Source organism: Amblyomma americanum, chromosome 8 (assembly GCF_052857255.1).
Source record: "Amblyomma americanum isolate KBUSLIRL-KWMA chromosome 8, ASM5285725v1, whole genome shotgun sequence".
NCBI classification, from domain to species: Eukaryota; Metazoa; Arthropoda; class Arachnida; order Ixodida; family Ixodidae; genus Amblyomma; species Amblyomma americanum.
The window spans coordinates 56,511,469-56,529,947 of record NC_135504.1 but is presented as its reverse complement, the minus strand read 5'-3'; the positions used below and the strand labels follow the sequence as shown (position 1 = coordinate 56,529,947).

Sequence of the window (18,479 nt, the reverse complement as noted above, 5' to 3'; positions counted from 1 at the left end):
TATATATATATATATATATATATATATATATATATATATATATATATATATATATATATATATATATATATATATGAAGAAAGGCAATAGTCATTTATATCGCGTCCGGTGCTCTTACCAACTGAGCTACGGCGATGGCTGTCCAATCTGTTGCTCTCGTGGGTATTTATCTTTATTGCGTATGAGCGAACCTTGAGAGTGTTCACCAGAGCCACCCTCGTCCATAGCGGCGGACGTAGCACGTCCTGTATTACCGCGAGTGTGACGTGGAACATCATCTAACGGCGAGGGCGGAATCTGTGCTCTCTTATGCTACCTATGGCCAGAACCGAGACCCTCGTTAAGCTATTAGCAGACAAGGTAATGAAAATGAGAAACTCGTTTGATAAACATATGAAGGAACCTTCCGCCCCTCCCCCCCCCCTCCCCCCAAGAGCCGGCGCTGCGCTTGGCAGGTGGTATGACGTCAGCTTTCTCCGTTGCTATGACGACGCGTGACGTCAGTTTGCTCCCCGCCGCAGCCAGAAGGGAGTCGCTCGTCGCGTGAAAGAGGTTGCAACGTGCCCAGGAAGCAGAGGAACAACGAGAAAAACTTTTGCGAAAACGACGAGAAGCCGAAGCAGCTAAGCGAGTTTTCGCAATTCAAACAGGTTTAACCAGAGCTAAACCGCAGCCATTTTTTTAATTTTTGGTGCTGATCATCGGGAGAATATTACTTCGAATAATCTGTCGCTTAAAGAAAATTACTTATAAAGGAGCATAAAAAACAAACATGCCGCCGTTGCGATCCAAACCCACGACCTCTGAATATCGCGTCCGGTGCACAACCAACTGAGCTACGGCGACGGCTGTCCAATCTGCTGCTCTCGTGGGTATTTATGTTGATTGCGTGTAAGCGAACCTTCAGAGGGTTCACACTCATATTCGGAAGTCGTGGGTTCGGTTCCCACCGTCGGCATGGTTGTTTTTTCTGCCGCTTTAAAAAGTAACTTTCTTTAGGCGATGGGTTAATCTCAGCATTATTCTCCCACTGATCAGCACCCCAAATTAAAAAAAAAGAAAAGTTCCTCTATGCACTTTGGTTTCGGTGACTGTTGGCTTCCTTCATATGTTTGTCAAATGAGCCCCTATTTCCATTACCTTGTCTGCTAATAGCTTAACGATGGTCTCGGTTCTGGCAGTCTTGATGCCACAGGTTGCTTAAGAGGGCTCTCGCACAGTTTCCGCCCTCGGGGTTAGATGATGTTCCCCGTCACAATCGCGGTAATACAGGACGTGCTACGTCCGCCGCTATGGACGAGGGTGGCGCTGGTGAACACTCTGAAGGTTCGCTTATGCGCAATAAACATAAATACCCACGAGAGCAGCACATTGGACAGCCGTCACTGTTGCTATGTTGGTAGAGCACCGGACGCGATATTCGGAGGTCGTGGGTTCGGATCCGACCGGCGGCATGGTTGTTTTTATGCGGCTTTATAAGTAATTTTCTTTAAGCGACAGATTAATCGAAGTAATATTCTCCGACTTATCAGCACCACAAATAACAAAAAGAAACTTCCCTCTATGCAACTTGGTTTCGGTGACTGTTGGCTTCCTTCATATGTTTGTCAAATGAGCCCCTCATTTCCATTACCTTGTATATATATATATATATATATATATATATATATATATATATATATATATATATATATATATATATATATATATATATATATATATATATACAAGGTAATGGAAATGAGGGGCTCATTTGACGAACACATATATATATATATATATATATATATATATATATATATATATATATATATATATATATATATATAACGTGTGTTTGTGTGTGTGTGTGTGTGATTGTGTGTGTAGAGAGAGAGAGAGAATAGAATATACGGTAGGAAAGGCAAGTAGGCGAAAAAGAATGAGGCACCGGATTGCTACCCTGCGCTTGTGGCTTGGTGTAGCAAGGAGGGGAGAATGAGGTGAAGAAGAGTGAAAACTGTGACGTATTTAACTAACATCCCCTGCCGCAAAACCTTAGCCTACTCAGCTGACACGAAGGCCACATGAAAAGAAGCAGTGTTAGGGAGGTCTGCAGAAAAAGTGAAACAACGAATAGAAATACAATGTTGCAAAAACAAAAAAACCACTACAATCGCAATGCCGTAACTATTTTTTTCTTTGCATCTTGTTTTGCGGTGCAGGAGGACATTGTGGCGGCCCTATGCAAGATTGTGCAGGTAAGTACACATTTTCAGTCCGCCTCAAAATTTGTGCAGAGGAAGTAAATTCGCTTAGCATTGGAAGCGCTTCGCAGTTACGCACTGTTGACAAAAGCTTTCCGCATTTTCAGTGTGAAAATCGCAGCAAAATGAGGTCGGAATCCAAGCCACTGTCCCGAGCATTGCTGAAAGAAAATTATTTGTTATCCATCGACTGAGCCGTGGAGCTATAGGCGTGCTTTCCTACCTAAAGGTGCAGCAAAACCATTGCTAAAAGGGGACTGTCTGCTTATTCGCCGTAGTGTAAAGCTACAGTGTCTGTACAGGTATGCATGAAATCGACATCGGCACACACCGTTCAATATTTCTTCGTCATCACTTGCTTAAGGTACTGAAATATTTTTGAAGGTTGGTAATGCTGCTAAAAGGTGGCAAAGCAAACAAAAATAATAGCTTATACATCGTGCAAGAAAGAATCGGCGAAGTTAATGAGTCGTCACTGTCGCAAGTCATGCTCAAGTCATCGAGAGAGAATCTCAACCAATGCAATACCGAGGAGTGCTCCTGCAGCTAATGACACAGCAAATTTGCACAAACATCAAATATAAGCCCATGATCACTAAGCCCGTGCTTAACATTGAGCTTTGCGCAAGTTTTCTTCGTTGTAAAGCGCAGGAACAGTGAAGAAGATACCGCCGCGCACCCTAGCTAAAGAATTGGCTGGCTGCAAGGTTCATTGAAGTCGTTGAAAGGTATAAAATGCAATTCCTTTATTTTCATTGCGGTGCATTGCTCATAAAACGTTTCTTATAAGTCTTTGGCGCGGTCGCATAAAATTGCTTGCGTAGAGGAAAATATCCTTTTTAAACAAAACTGGGCGCAGCTATGACGTCGCGAATAATACAAGCAAAGCAGTAAAATTGTTTTGGCAAAAATTACAGAACCGAAAAGAAGACCTAGATTTTTCTTCCAATAAGCGTAGAGCAGATGCAAAGAGGCGGGAAAATATTTACGAACACATGGAGGTTGGTAGAATAACTCACAACCTATATAATAAAATGGGCAACCTCTCTTATTCATTTTCGCAGAACAAGAAACGAAACAGAAGTTACAAACTGAAAAATAACGACTAAACGACCTTACTGTCCTATAGAATAACATGCCTTACTCTAGGAACCTTACAATTTTTTCTCAAAACATTGAAGCTGATGCATGTGGTAGATGCGGATACACAATTAAAAGGAGGGGGTCAGACTGCACACATCAGCGATGTGCATCAGCAGCTGTTTCTGTGCTGACGTCCGCAATACCTAATTGACTGAAATTGCTTCGGATAAAGAGAGGATGTGGTGTTTGCCGGTAATGCTTCCAGCGACTGCTTAACTGTTCATGATGACTTTATTTGGATGAGCCCACTCTCGGTAAATGAGAAATTCTTATTGCTTCGCAGTGCCTGATATCAGCCCTTCTTGAACTCAATGCTGTGGGTGCGGTGTCTGCCTTGCTGGATATTATCGAACTCGTCCTCACCCTCTTAGGCCTGGGTGAGTCTAACAAGCATAACACTGGATAACATTTTAACAGGCGTTTTGATGCGTGCCCCTTATCAAGCATTTATATCTTTCTTCCTGTTATCAACTTCTCTATAGCTGAAATGAATATGTGACCCCAGTTTTGGGATGTGCAGTGAAAACTTTGCGAGCTTAAACTATAATTCCGTTGAGGCTAGTGAGTGGTTGGCAGCGTTTTGTTCAGCATAACATTTACGACATCCATCAAAGATTTCTTTTACAATTTTAGCAGGAGTGAACGGCTATAAATGTAGAGTAGAATAAAGTATCCGCTTCCGTTAACAACGAAAGTTCGTTCAAGAGCAAAAAACTTTTTCCAGATGTCTCCAGCAGAGTAGTGCTTTGAAAATGAGTGCTTGTCAAAAAGCACAGTGCATCTAGGAATCCTTTATTTGTTTTTATAATTCATTAACAGTACGCACATTAACTTTCAATAAGAGGGCGTTAAAAATTAAATCATGTCCTTATAAAGCGGTTCTCTTTCCTTAGGCTAAGGTAAATATTTGTCGAAACTTTAGCAGTGCTATGGATGAAAATTAATTCACCGGTGATACTGGCATTCCGTAAAAAGAAGCTGTTATGTGTACACTAGAAATCGCTCTTTTTGTTATTATTTTTTTTCAGATACCGGCTATTCTAACTGCATAAAGAGATCTTAGGGGGAGTGCTTTATTGAAGGATTAGAAACAGTTCCCTAATTGAAGTGGTTCTGTGTAGAACGCCGGTGGACTGAGCACAAATTGCGGCATTCTGTCGGAATTCCGCGAGATGTTTTATCTATCGGAAGGTGTTCATTTCGACGTCTTACCGTATACTGTCACCGAGGTGACCACACTCCCGCTAGAGGCGCCAAGAACTTCCTCCGCTAGCAAAGCGCGAGCGCCCTCAAGTGGTTTCGATCTCGCCACGTGTGTTTCAAAAGCAGATTCATGGAGTACACACAGCTTAATTCTGCCACTCTGTAGGGATACGAGTGGAGCTCTCCAGGTATAGGATCAAAACCCAACTTTAGAATATTTAAGACCATTCAATTGGCGGTTCTAATAAGCTTTGTTAACAGTTAACATCCAAACTTAGCTTCAAGCCCACTTTATAAGATATTGGAACGTGCAGGAAACTTTGTTGCGATATGCGACACGAGTTGACCGAGTTCAGTATTTACTGTGTAGACAAAGCACTAAGCAGAGAACCCCTCACATAATTAAAAGAACGGGAACAGAGCCAAGTTTATAGTGCACCAGCATTTGTGCGCGCTGATCACAGTGATGGAGCCCTAAAACAATAATGATCACGACATGGCACACAAGCGCGAAGTGTGCAATATCACACGAGCAAATGTGCCTGATAGTTTACTTTTCAAATATATTTTAAACGATAAGCTATGACAGAAACAAAAACGGGATGATAGCCGCACATGGCCGCCTAATGCAATCATCTGAACTACTGCTCGCAGCAATACTCGAAGTTGACTTACTCTATAGATTTTTCTTTCTATGAGTGGAACTGAATCGTTACTGGTACTTTTGTCGGTGCAAACTTTCGTTATCGGTAGTATATAACTCAGATCCCGTTCAATCGTGTTTTTGTTGTTCAGCTCAAAGGATAGATTCATTCAATGTCGGTATAAATTAGCAGCGTTGAAAATTTTACGACAGGCTGTTCATTGGCGTAACTGTTAGCAACCATGTACGCCTTTGTCATCATCACTGTCCTCGTTCTCAGCCGGTAAGCTGTCGGGTGGTTGAACTATCTAGGCTTTACCATATTTTTTTTAGTTAGCAAATAAAGACATGCACTAATTTTTTGAAAAGCGCATGCACTGATGTTTTGAAATGCGTAGCTTTAAAGTTAACATTTTAAGATTTTCGGTTAAAAGTTCTCTTCAGTTCTTAAGGCCTATGAATAAGAGGATGTTTGGCTCATTCCGCTGTTTTGCAATGTCGTCGCAGATGCGGTGAAGCTCACGGCAGTAATAAAGCCCCTGTGCTGTGTGTCGAACGAGTCCGGCTGCTACACAATCTTTAAAGGAACTGAGACCTGCAAGAAGCCGATTACCATTACTCTCCCCGGAAACCTCAATCTGGAGCAGGTAACTCAGGCCGTCATCGACTTCTCATGGTTTTTATTCCTTTCTAGACGCTAGTGGCAGAGCACAGAATTACGTTATTGTTTTTATTGTGGAGTAGGTATTTAATTATTGCACTCCTTTCTTTTCTTGCGATGATGCGCGATAGACCAGCAAACATGAATCGTAACGTAGAATTGGACTGGGCCAAGTAAATATTTTGCGATATAATTATTTCTTCTATTCAGTTTCGTTTTTTGTTTGTTCCCGGCATCGTGACAGTGGCCTTAAAGTCAGAAGCAGAGCTCAGGCCGTGCGAGCAACGTATAAAGTGAAATACAATATTTTAATCGTCGTTTTAATTTACTACTTCCTTCACATCATCCTGCCCATGGATCGGCTTTGGCAAGGAGTGAACAGCTGGTATTATATTGCTATGGTGGAATTATTTGCACAGCTTCAACGTTAGCTGTGAAGTTATACCCGTAGTGATGACCAAAGCTGGGGCATCATTAGATTGTAAATGCTATTTTTTGTTCATCTTCTCGCCGCTGTAGTGTTTCCAACAACGTAGTTAATGTTTGCAAAAGTCTTCCGCATTATTCTAAACAAAAATGCGGGACCATAAATTGTCTTTAACATTTGAAACACAGTCTACTTTAGGCCCCAAGCTCACAAGATACGGTGACATCATAGTCCTCCCGCTGAAAGCCGTTATCACCGCAAAGCGCTTAATAAGCGTTTCTTCAGAAGACCGACCGGTAACATAAATTGTGAACTAGCCGTTATTTATGTAATAAATGCATAGCTGATCCTCTTTATCTACACCTTCCACCTACCTGACTGCACAAGAAACTTCAAGCTGAGCGACAAGAAACTTGAAAGATTTCATAACTTTTATCTTTTTAAATATAAACCTGTTAAGCGAAGTTTTTGCTATTTTCAGACGAGGTTTGTCTGCAAGAAAAATATGTTAAAGTATCTTCAACTATAATACAGAAATACCAAAATTTCGACATTTAGTATCATTTCGCTGCGCCCTTTCATGTTGGAGGGACCTTTAAAGTTAAACTCAGGTTTCTTGTGTTCCTCCCCTCTTTCCTTACATGTTCGTATTGCACAAATACTGCGCCAGCATAAGCTTGTTGATGTCCTAAAGCATAGGTTCTGCAGAAGGAAAGACTCTTAAAACTACAGGTATGCGCTTATCTGCGGATTAAAGGGGTTAATCGGACCTCCTTGCTCAGCATGCCTTGGTTCTTAATTGTCGGAACAGATTACCCTACTGTGTACGAAGCACACAGATTTTCAAAGGAGGTCGCGGTCGCGAGTAAAAATTGCTAAAATACATAGCTAACGTGTGCTGGTTTTTGCGGAGTCTTTATTAAACGCAATTAAACCACATCTATTCCTGCAATTTTACATAAATTGCGTGCATTAGAAAAGGTAACAAGAGAAGATTAAGACCAGGATATGCTCCCTTCAACCTCACCCGCCCTCCTTACCAGCCTGTTGGCGAACTTCAAATATCAATTCCTGAGCAGCTCTTCGAGATGCGCGCCATAATCGTTTAAAAGGAAACCGTATTTTTTGTTTTGAGCTCTTTAGATTAGCATGAAACATTTTGTACAGGCCCGCGACAGCTTGAAAAATTGAGCTGGCTAAAAAACAAGCAATTCGAAAGTCGCAAATCTACTTCTCGTGTAAATGTTTCCACAATTGGAGCAGAGGTGTCAAGTAGTCACAACACGATGATAATGATTGACTTCCCTCTCAAGCCTCGAAGTGAGGCTTCAAGTCATTGAATTCAAGTCATGGGGCGCTGCACTCCAATCCCAAAGTGGAATTCACCATCGTTGTCTAAGTTGCTTCTGAATTCACACCCAGCTTGTTGCCATATTTATGCTGAGAAATTTACGCAAACATTTCCAACCGGAGATCCCCACGTCTCACATGCGGTTAATCTGTATTTCAGAGCTAAGCAGCTCTCACTTCTGCAGGAGGAAAGGCAGAGGTAACGCACTACAGATACAGGTATACCAAGGTGAAAAGTCATATGTAGGGCTTAGTGGTGACACTCACAAATATATTTCACCTTCAAGGTAATCAGAAAAGTGCCGCCTCCTAAAGAACTGACTGGCGGCTTTGGGAGAAAAAAAGTTTAATAGCGTTGGTTATTGGGAAGTGAAATGCGCAGTTATTCGCCGATGACTCACACTCTGACTGGGACAGTAGAAGGCAGTAAAAAAACAGGGACCAGTACTAGCGTCATTGCTCTTTTTCTTCTTCTATCCAAGTCTGACTTCGTAGACTGTTTACACACGGTACAACGGCGGTGACAGGCACACAGAGCGGTGTACCACGTGGAAACACGTGTGCACTGCAAGGAATGCGGTTCCAACACCTGGGTTCCTGTAGACCACGCGTCGAACAGCCGCCCGGCTGAACCCATGACCAAGCAAGCTATATTCACTTTAGTGCCACAATTTGGCCTGTCTGCAAAACGTCCTTGTTGAACTGCAATGAAGCTGAGGAGTTTTTTGCTGCGAGGACTGATCTGCCACTATTGTCGCAAAAACAAAACAAAACAAATCCTCTAACAGAAAGTGGGACTTTCACGTACTTCCTATTCGAAATAAAAACGCCCACTCACATATTCGCTGCAGCCAGGACGACAGGTGGGGACAGTTAATGAGAGGTAATGGCGTGCTTTCATATTTGAAAACCATTCCTTTCCAGTGCTTCACCGACCCCCTACTCCTCTGCAATGAAGGTGCAGCTTGCACGGTAAGCCACCGTATTCAAACCGTTAGTTTTGCGCATGTCCTTGTCACATAGAAAATATCTCATATTTTTTAGCATACATTGTAATCACTGTAATAGATCGTCTCAACATAAACGAAAGATACCAGTAACCAGTAGAAAATCGCATAGATGGAATCTGGTCCGCGTATAGCTTACCCTTTTTTTTAGAGAGATAAAGAAACGTTACAACGGTCTTCCTCTCGATTGGTAAAAGTCTCTTCCTGACAGGTAGCGACATATAAAATTTAATTCAGAGTTCAAACATCTTGAAATTTGTGCAACGTTTCCTCTACAGTAGTCTTCATGAAGCTTATGATGTTCGTTTGTGTAATATCCTGGGAGAAAACCTGTGCGTTTTTAAATTCTTCCGTCCTTATACTTGTAATTGCGAGCTAAAGGAAGTTAGTTTTATTTGTACTTTTTGCTTGCTATCAACCTGAAGAGAAAACTTTAAAAACCTTCCTGTTGCTTCAGCAGACCAGCAATTGTAGCCTCCATTTAACTACAGGAAATATTTGTTATTATGATTATTAAGCTGGTTAAAAAGCATACTTTAAAGCTACAACATTCTTATGTGCTGACTAACACCAGATGAATAAAGGCACAAAAGTATTTTAATTATTCCACTCTTGTGTTCCCTTATTTCTACATCTTAGTGATTTTTATGGCCTCGTATTTCTTTTCTGTTTCAGGACAACGTTCTCGTGAGCTTGGTGAACGTTTTGCTGGTAAGACGTACAAAAATAACAGTCTTGAAGCTTCATTTTTTTTTGCATGTGTAAAGATTTTGAAGCTCCGACAAGCAGACTGCGATAACATATAAAGGGTGAACTGGTGTATGGTCTGAAATGCTTGGCAAAATAAGTGTGCGAAACATGTGACGAGCGAAGCAGGCAAATGCCGCGTATATGCCAATGCTTTGTTGTTACTAAATAACAACAGCTGTTGTTATTAGTTGTCTGAGCGCACATCCACAGCCATCGTATACCGTTTGCGATAGCCATCAGCATCGCATGCGGACATAATCCCCGTGAGGAGGCCGACACCTGCTCTTTGGACGCACATGCGCATGCACTTCTGGCGGCTTTAGTAAAATATATACGCTGGCTATCCGTGCTAACACTAGACGTAACTATTTTTAGCTAGAATTACGGTACAAGCGCTATAGTTACAACGTCTCCTTTAAATTTAATTCACGTACATGCAGCGTGCACTCTGGCAGCAAGCGACTTTAATAAGCATTGCCTTATTGCTGGAGTAGTTTATCAAAACGCTGCAATTCTCCAAAACAATATAACTAGCAATAGTAAAAGGATGTGAAAAATCCGCCGAGTGTTGCTACACGACAAGTAACAAGCCTGGCTCTCCGCAGTGCCTGCTGAAAAATCTTCTTGGCTCGAATCCTGGAAGCCTTCTCTACGGGCTGGCCTGCGCCTGTGCAGGCCTCCTGCAGAGCGCCGCAGTGACAGCAACCGTTCTAATAAAGGCTGCATGTCTTGCAGTGGCCGCTACCATCAAGCTCTACGTCACATGTAAGCTGCAGCCCGATATTTGTAAAGCGCCCCATGATCGGCACCCTAAAGGAGTTGTACTGGAGTGATGGCTCGCATAATTTTGGTTACTTTACCTTCCTTTACGAACTTCGTGCCTCAAAATATATTATAGATAATATTGTTGGTTTCCTTCATAGATAGCATAGATAATACAGGTATTATAGATATATAAAAATTAGCGATATTATTTCAGTTGGGTCGATACAAAAATCAAGTTCAAGTTTGTCTGTACTGAGTAGATTACCGCGTTCTAATGACAACCCAAACAAAAACATCCTATGGGCGTCTGTGAAAAAAGCTGTGTCCGTCTATGGCCTTTTATGAACGTCTATACGCACCGAAAGAGGTGCTTACTGCCAGCTATTAAAAAATCTATGCCTCTAAAGCTGTAGCTTTGGAACAATACAACGGTTTTTAGCTCTCTATCGAAAAATATATCGCCTGAATCTACGGCTATAGATAGATGTAGGAAAGGTTTATAGCTATTTGGGCCAAATACCTATAGCCGGCCATAGGAGATTTTGGTATGGGAAACAGGCTCCTTTCACTGAAAATGGGGCTTTCATAAGGTAGTAAATGTTAAACTTATATGAAATATCGGTGTCTTCTGGAATAAGCGTTTCCGCAATCAGAGTATCGTCAGGTCAAAAGTTTTGTTTTAATCTTGCATCTATGAAGCCAGGCTATAGCTCCATTCAGTTCCTAGCGGTGACCACGCAGTCCTTCTCGGCCTTGAGTTTGAATTGCGAGTTTCAAGTTCTCGTTCTGTTGTAAAAAAAATCTGCATACCCAGAAAGATCCACACAAATTATTTTTGTTTAGAAGGACAAATTTGAGGGAGCAATCTACAACGTCCCTATGAAGGTTCACCAACACTACAGGTTTTACAAGTCCTTGTTGCACAGGCTTTCCTTGCACCGACGCGGAGTTGTACCATTTCACAACGTTGGTCCCCATCGTACCCTTCTTTCAGTTATTCTTTGCGCCGTTATACTCGTCAACTATTTTCAACATTTTAAGTTTATTATACTTACGCGAGGAGCGAATACTGTGACGCTGTAATGGTGTTCAAGCGGGAACCACCCAGGGCGACCTGGAATGCGGCGTCTGTTAGACATATGATATCGGTTTGCTTAAGGCACCTTGTTCTCATTATTGAATATCAGCAATATTTAGCAACGTTGGCAGATGTTATTCGGAGCAATAAGAATATTTATGTATTCAGTTACTTTTCCCGCTTTCTCAGCTTTACATTGCAAACGCAAACACCTGTTTCCCATGAAGTACCAAGGAATACTTCGATTACGACAATGCAAGAAACTGCAGTTGTTAGCAGATAATAACTGGTAGAATGCCGGATAGCTATCGATTTCCTTATCAATTATTCGGATATTTGTAGTTTTTTTCAAAAAATTGGAACCAAAATCTAAGAGAATACGCAAAAAACTTAGCCGCGATTATATCTGGTTTGCTTCCTTTTACTAGAAAATGGGAGTTTGAGAAAGGGGGGGGGGGGACATCATGTCAGTAAGAAAGAAGCGCGCCTGCGCAATAAGGCGCTTCGTTTAGGAAAAAGACCTTCGACAGGGAAGCTAGAGGCTCCAAATGAAAGAGCACCTTTGAAAACCTTCGACCGAATCAAAAATAGGTTTCTTGCTTAGCTTTTAAGGCAAGTGAACTGAAATGGCAGCTACCGTTCTCTCGTTTGTTTCCGTCTTTTTACGAATTGTAAATTGTGTAGCTCAAACAACTATTTCCTTCGCAGGTGTCTAAGAAATCTGGGCGAAGTGATACGACTGCGGCAAGCAAGACACTTTCTTGCCGTCCAAGTTCTACGATTTCTTTTTCTTTTGCCTTTCATACGCTACATGAAAAAGTTGAAATCGACGCTGTAGTCCCTAATCCCAAAATTCTGGAGGTCGTCAATATACATGCATTCAGTTCAAAAACCACGTTGTCTTGTGTCTTGTTCTTATCATAGCGGCCTGGTTAGCGTTTGCGCGCCTATTGAACTGTACAAAACCGGTGGACGCCTCTAGATGCAAGGAATGAAAGAGGTTGTCAACAAAGGGCATTGCGCGCCCGCCAAGAAGAATGAGAAGGGTACACAACAAGCGCAGACTCACGACAGTCGCTGCGCTTGTACTTGCGCGTGTGTGCGCAGTGCCCTTTGTTGATTGAGAGACTCGCCACACTGTCTTAATAGCGAAAAAATGCGGAGTGGGGTTTCGCTTTTTTGATTAATAAGCACTCCAGCTGAGCGTCTCTTACAGCTTTGAAACAATTATATATGAGGGACAAAATGGATACCAAGACACTTTCCCATTCATCAAGACAACAAAGTGAAAAAAACATCAAGAAAAATTTCTCTTGCTTTCCTTCTAGTGACGGTTGGCGACGGTGGCTCACTGGTTATCGCGCTTGGCTACTTGACCAGAAAGACTAAGGTTCGACCCCGACCACGGCGGTCGAATTTCGATGAACGCAAAATTCTAGAGGCCCGTGTACTTTGTGATGTCAGTGCACGTTAAAGAAACCCAGGAGGTCGATATTTCCGGAGCCCTTCACTACGGCGTCTCTCGTAGCCTGAGTACCTTTGGGAAGTTAATCCCCCATAGGCCATAGACCATATAGCATATATATCCACACTGCAGCGAAACTGTTTACAGTCTGTTTACATATGCGACCAGGTTTGTCTAGAAGGATCATAGCCACGCGCTGCGGCTTCTGCATCCTTCGAGATTGATATAGTTGCTTTTGGCGCGTATCTCACAGTTACTTGTGGGCTTTAAATTGAGCGCTGCCCTGAGCGGCAGTCATTATGTTGGACCACCGCCGAACATGATTGTTGCCCCCTTCGCTGCGGAGCAGTTCAGCTTATTAGGCGCCAATCCGCCCAATAAGGAGTTTAAATTTTACGCAACACTCTTCTCGTACACTGTGTCGCGGTCACCACCAAGCAACTGTTATATTAATTTGATAGAAATGGGTTTATTTACATTCCAATTCTGGGTAGACTACGGGAAACAGAGCAGGCAGCCCAGCCAACGGTCTCCGCCCGTCCTCAGCCTCGTCCTCTTCTAACGCGCTGGCTGCGTGACGCATGATAATTTTCCCGGTGGCAGACGAAGGTGGTCCTCAAGCAGGTCAGGGTGGCCGATGATGGCAGCTCTTGAGATGAGCCACATTGTCTGCATGTATTTTGCGGGAGGTGCGACAGTCTGCGGTAAATTTGGCGAGAACGTAGTTGAAATCGCTTAGTAGACTCAGAACGACGAAAGGACCAGAATACGTGAACAAAACTTCTGGTACAAACCGCGTTTGCGAAATCTTCACCAAAGCCACGCGAAATCGCCTGGAGAGTATTAAGACGTCACGTGACGCTCGTCATAGTGGCCTTTCGAGCGGGGTCGAGAAGACACTGCGCAGAGTGGCCAGTCTTCGAGCTTCTTCAGCGGGACATAACAACAAGCAGATGGAAATGTCTTCGTGTAGCGAGAAGGGGAAGATGGTTTCGCGAAAGGCGCGCGTCATCCTGACGTAGAGCAGGTACAAAAAGGAATAACTGGTGACTTCATGCTTCGCGGCATTGTATGCGTACGTCACGAATGGCATCATGGCTTCCCAGTTCCCGTGTTCCGATGCAGCATACGTGGACATAAATTATATTGGGAATAAAAAAAAAACGGAAACAAGAAGCATACACGGACAGCATTTTGGTCAGGGTGCTGTTTGTACTCTCTGCAAGACCGCAGGTCTTTACGTCGTAAGCAGTGTAGTGGCGGTAGTTACAGTCGCACAGTCGAAGCAGCTCATCTGCGAGGTCAGAAGTAAACTGCCTTCGACGGTCGCTGATGGTAGCACGGGGAGCTCAATAACAAAAATAACAGAATACAACATAAAAAAGACATGAAACAATGAAAATTGGTTTTTCGGGAAAGGAAATTGCGCAGTATTTGTACGTCTCACATATCGGTGGACACTGGAACCACCCGCCGTAAGGGAATGTATAAAGGAGGAACTGAGAGAAGAAAGGATTACAGAGGTGCCGTAGTGGAGGGCTCTGGAATAATTTCGACCACCTGGGCATCTTTAGTGAGCACTGACATCGCACAGGATACGGGCGCCTTTGCGTTGGCCTCCATCGAAATGCGGCCGCCGCGCTCGGGTTTGAACCCGGATACTCTGGATCAGTAGTCGAGTGCTCTAACCAGTGAGCCATCGCGGCGATTGGCGACATATCACTTGGCTTCGCTCATGCAAGCGCTGTAATTTCCACGTTTCGCATCAAACAGTCGACACAGACTATAACGCAGCAGCGCCCTTCTGAAGCGTTTGGAAAAGTGGCCAAGAAGGTTGACACCAACTTTTTTGAATGGCGCCGATTGTGGCCTCAACGGCTGCTGTAGAAGGCATGCAGGCGGAGTTGTGCGAAGCTTCAGACGTCGATTTTCGTGACAGCTTGCGAAACGTGTTGTTTAGTGGTCTTATGCAGGTTTAGCCAAAATAAGTGCTCACGAAGTTTGTGCAGCGAACGGGAGAACCGAGGGTTGGTCGGCGTGATGTCGTCGTGCGTGTCGTGCATAACTGCGGAGATTTTCTGGGATAACCAGAAGCAGGGAGGCAACATCGACCGTGTTGTGCTTCTTGTGCAGGATGCTGTTTTAACGATGATAGGCGTTCACCACGCTCCTGCGTGGGCCCCTGCAAGAAAATGTTGCAATGCGAGGTCTTGTTGCTCTCGCCAAAAGGCCTCTTTATTTAGAAACGGTGTTGAGGGCGAATCCAAAAAGCTGTCGAAGCCTTCCTCCCAGATGTAGGTGGCAACGGATGACGCGACCCGCAATCGGCAGCATTGTGGCGTCGAATACATTTGTACGCGTCAAAAAAGAATTCTTGCAGCGCGGAGCACAACGCACCAGACGACCAGAAGGATCGTGCACGCCTCTGAGCAAGCATAGGGAATGATAATAGGTCACAACAGTAAACGGACATGCATACAGAGAAGGGTGGCAATTGGGGTCAGCAAAGACGACGGCCTATCATTGCAGTTAAGTTAGAGTGTAGGTGCTCTCAGAATTCGTTAATGTGCGACTGGTACACGCAGTAACGCTTTCAGCACCGGTATGAATCTGGACAAGTGCCGCCCCAAGGCCGACGACAATGGGATTAGTGTGGATCTCTGCGGCAGCAGTAGGATCAAAATTGCGAAAATGGGTGCCGAGGTGAGAGGAAACTTCTGCGGTTTGAAAGACTAATCGTATTCGGGGGTCCACACTAGCAGCGACTCCTTGAGCAGAATATAAGTGAGGGCGTGTGCAAGGTGCGAAAAACCGCGAATAAAGCGGCAGAAATATGACGATACTCCGGGGACACTCCGAAGGCCTTAAGGTTTCTGGGTTTTAAAAATCCCGAACTGCGGCAAGGTTCTGCAGATCGGAACTGATTCCGTCCTCATCCCCGAGAATCTGCAAAACGGCAGTTTGCTCGGCTGCGAGAGGCACTTATTGGAATTTAAAATGACTTCAGCTTTTTTGTTGCACTAGGGTAATATGCCACGGTATTCACTGTGCTCTTGAAATGTCTTGCCAAAGATAGCGACTTCGCCCAAATAGCACATACAGATATCGTATTTTAATACGCGGAAAGCCAAGGCCATGAAACGCTAGAACGTCGCAAGCTTAAATACAATTAATGCAAATAAAATAAAATACAAAAAAAATTGAAGATGCCGCTGGGAATCACTAATGCGGTTTTCTCTCCGTGTGATGCAATAGCGAGATCTGAGATCAATGGACGAGATATATGACGCTGAGTGATGACTGTCGTTAGCGCCATCAGTCCCTTACAAAAATGTCTTTAGATAGTTCATTGAGTGTCTATGGACTTCAGTCTATGATGTCCACAACCTTTCTGTAGAAAAACCCTCTAAACAAGCCTAAGACAATCTAAAATTTAAGCCCATGCACTTTTCGACCTGTCTATAATAGTCTAATGACAAATTTCTACCGAAAGTCTAATATACATATGTCTATGGAATACATAGACGATCTGTACACTTATTTCCATACACTTCCTAAAGATTGCTGTCTATTGACAGTCTATAGACAAAAGTCTGGTGGTCTAGTAGACATAGGTCTATGACTGTATGCAGACATTCCACAGACTTCTGTATCAGAACGCTGCCTTCCAGTCTGTGCAGTTTTTTGGTAATTTGTGCTATAATCAGGGAGGCGCCGCTCCCTTTTTGCCACGGCGATGGAAGTGGAGGCTGCTGTGCCTCTATTGGAACCCGCTGGGTCCGCAGCAGCCGCCCAGAGGAAGCGCCTGCACCGCCAGAGTGACTCGAGCAGCCAGGGCACTGTTGTGTACTCGGTGCCAAGTGAAGACTTCTCGTCCTCGGCCGACGACGATTTCATACCGGTTGTTGGCAAGAAGGCCAAGCGCAGACTGCGTAGACAAGCCGAATCGTCCTCATCGAACACGTCAACGGTGTCCTCATCCAGAACGCCAACGATCATCACGGCGCGAAGTTCCTCAGCGCATACAGCCTTGTTTGTGCCGTTGAACTCAACGGACAACTTGAACCTACTGAACAGGCAAGCCATCTCTATTTATCTGGAGAGCCTCTTACCAGGAGGCATAAAAGATGTCAGAACCAACCGTTCAAAAACGTCATTGCCATTGATGTGGTGGAGCGAAGTTCACTAGAGAATTTAACCGCAATCACAAAACTCGGCAACATCAGTGTACGCCCCCTTATTCTCCAGGACAGCGGCACGACAGCTGGCGTAGTCTACAACGTCGATATCGCCATCTATGATGCAGATTTACCCATGTTGATCAAGCCGGCAACCGACGGCATTTCCATCATTCACGTTCAGCGGTTAGGCAGATCTCCATGCATCAAGCTGACCTTCAAGGGTGACTGCATACCATCGTACGTGAAGGTTGGGCACTTTCGTCATCCAGTTCGACCTTTTGTGTCTAAGCCATTTCAATGCAGGAAGTGCATGAGGATCGGCCATGTGAGCGGCGTCTGCATCAACTCCATCGTGTGCCCGCGCTGCTCCGAGTCACAGAGCGGTGATGTTTGCCGCGCGACTACCTTGAAGTGCGCCAACTGCCACGGTCCTCATGACTCTTCCTCGAAAGACTGCCCCCGTCTAAAGACCGAGCGGGCCGTACTGAAGCAAATGGTGCGAGACCATTCTACGCACAAACAAGCCGCCGCAAAGGTGCGACGACGTCGTTCGCGCCGCCGAAGTTCTTCAAAGAAAGCAGTAACATTTGACAATAATGCCCCAAACCCAACTACAGCTTGTCCGAATCCACCAAAAACCGTACCAAATCAAGGGAGCCAGGCGCTTGGTGAGGCTGGACCTGCTGCCTCAGATGCAACTTGGCCACCACTGCCAAAGCCTTCTACGCCTACTGCGTCAGGGATGTTGGCGCACTCAGGGCAGTGTGCAGCGCCTACGACTGATCCAGCCAACAGGCACGATCAAGGTCATGGCCCAGATATGCAAGTGATTGCAATGCTCACGACACTGATGAATGCCATGCGTGCTCTGCTTTCCAGCCTACACACGCCAGCAGCACATAGCGCACTTCAAGTGCTGGACGCGCTACATCCAGTTCTTGCGGCTCTACAGTAGACGGCATCATGGCTCCTTCGGACCTGTCTTTTCAAAAGCAAGTCAAGCAAGCTTTCATTTTCCAATGGAATGCTCGTGGGCTCCAGTCCCGGATTTCCGATTTACGGCACTACGTCTACGAGAATCACTTCCCCATTCTTGTGATTTGTGAACCGAAGACCCCGGCAATTTTGCGAATATCCGGTTACGAGGCATTTTCATCACCCACGTGCAACAGATCCAGCAATGTCATCGTCTACATTCGACGTGAACTTACATATGTGCAACATTCAGTTCCTCCGAAGACAATCAGTACGTTTGCCTGACAGTGAAGAGCCGTGACCTGACGTTTACGCTACTGGCAGTGTACTTGGCGCCATCAAGTCGTTTCGACGCCAGAAGGTTGAGTGGTTTGATGGCAGCTACACCTGCTCCGTGGGTTATTATGGGCGTCTTCAATGCTCATCACATCATGTGGGGAGGCGTTAGGATGGACGTTAGGGGAAGACAGCTTGTGTCCTTCGCCTCTGACCATGACCTCCAGTGCCTGAATGACGGAAGCCTGACCTATATACAAGGGGTGACATATAGCAGCTGCTTGGACTTCACTTTCGTTTCAAAGTGCC

General features: G+C 44.5%; 1 long non-coding RNA gene across 1 annotated transcript; it reads left to right on the top strand.

The window, feature by feature from the left end:
* The first annotated feature begins 2,202 nt into the window (after positions 1–2,202).
* Positions 2,203–8,646, top strand: LOC144100394 (uncharacterized). The gene is made up of 4 exons (XR_013307643.1): positions 2,203–2,240; positions 3,673–3,766; positions 5,743–5,882; positions 8,598–8,646. It is a non-coding gene; the product is annotated as an uncharacterized LOC144100394 (long non-coding RNA).
* Positions 8,647–18,479: the final 9,833 nt, after the last annotated feature.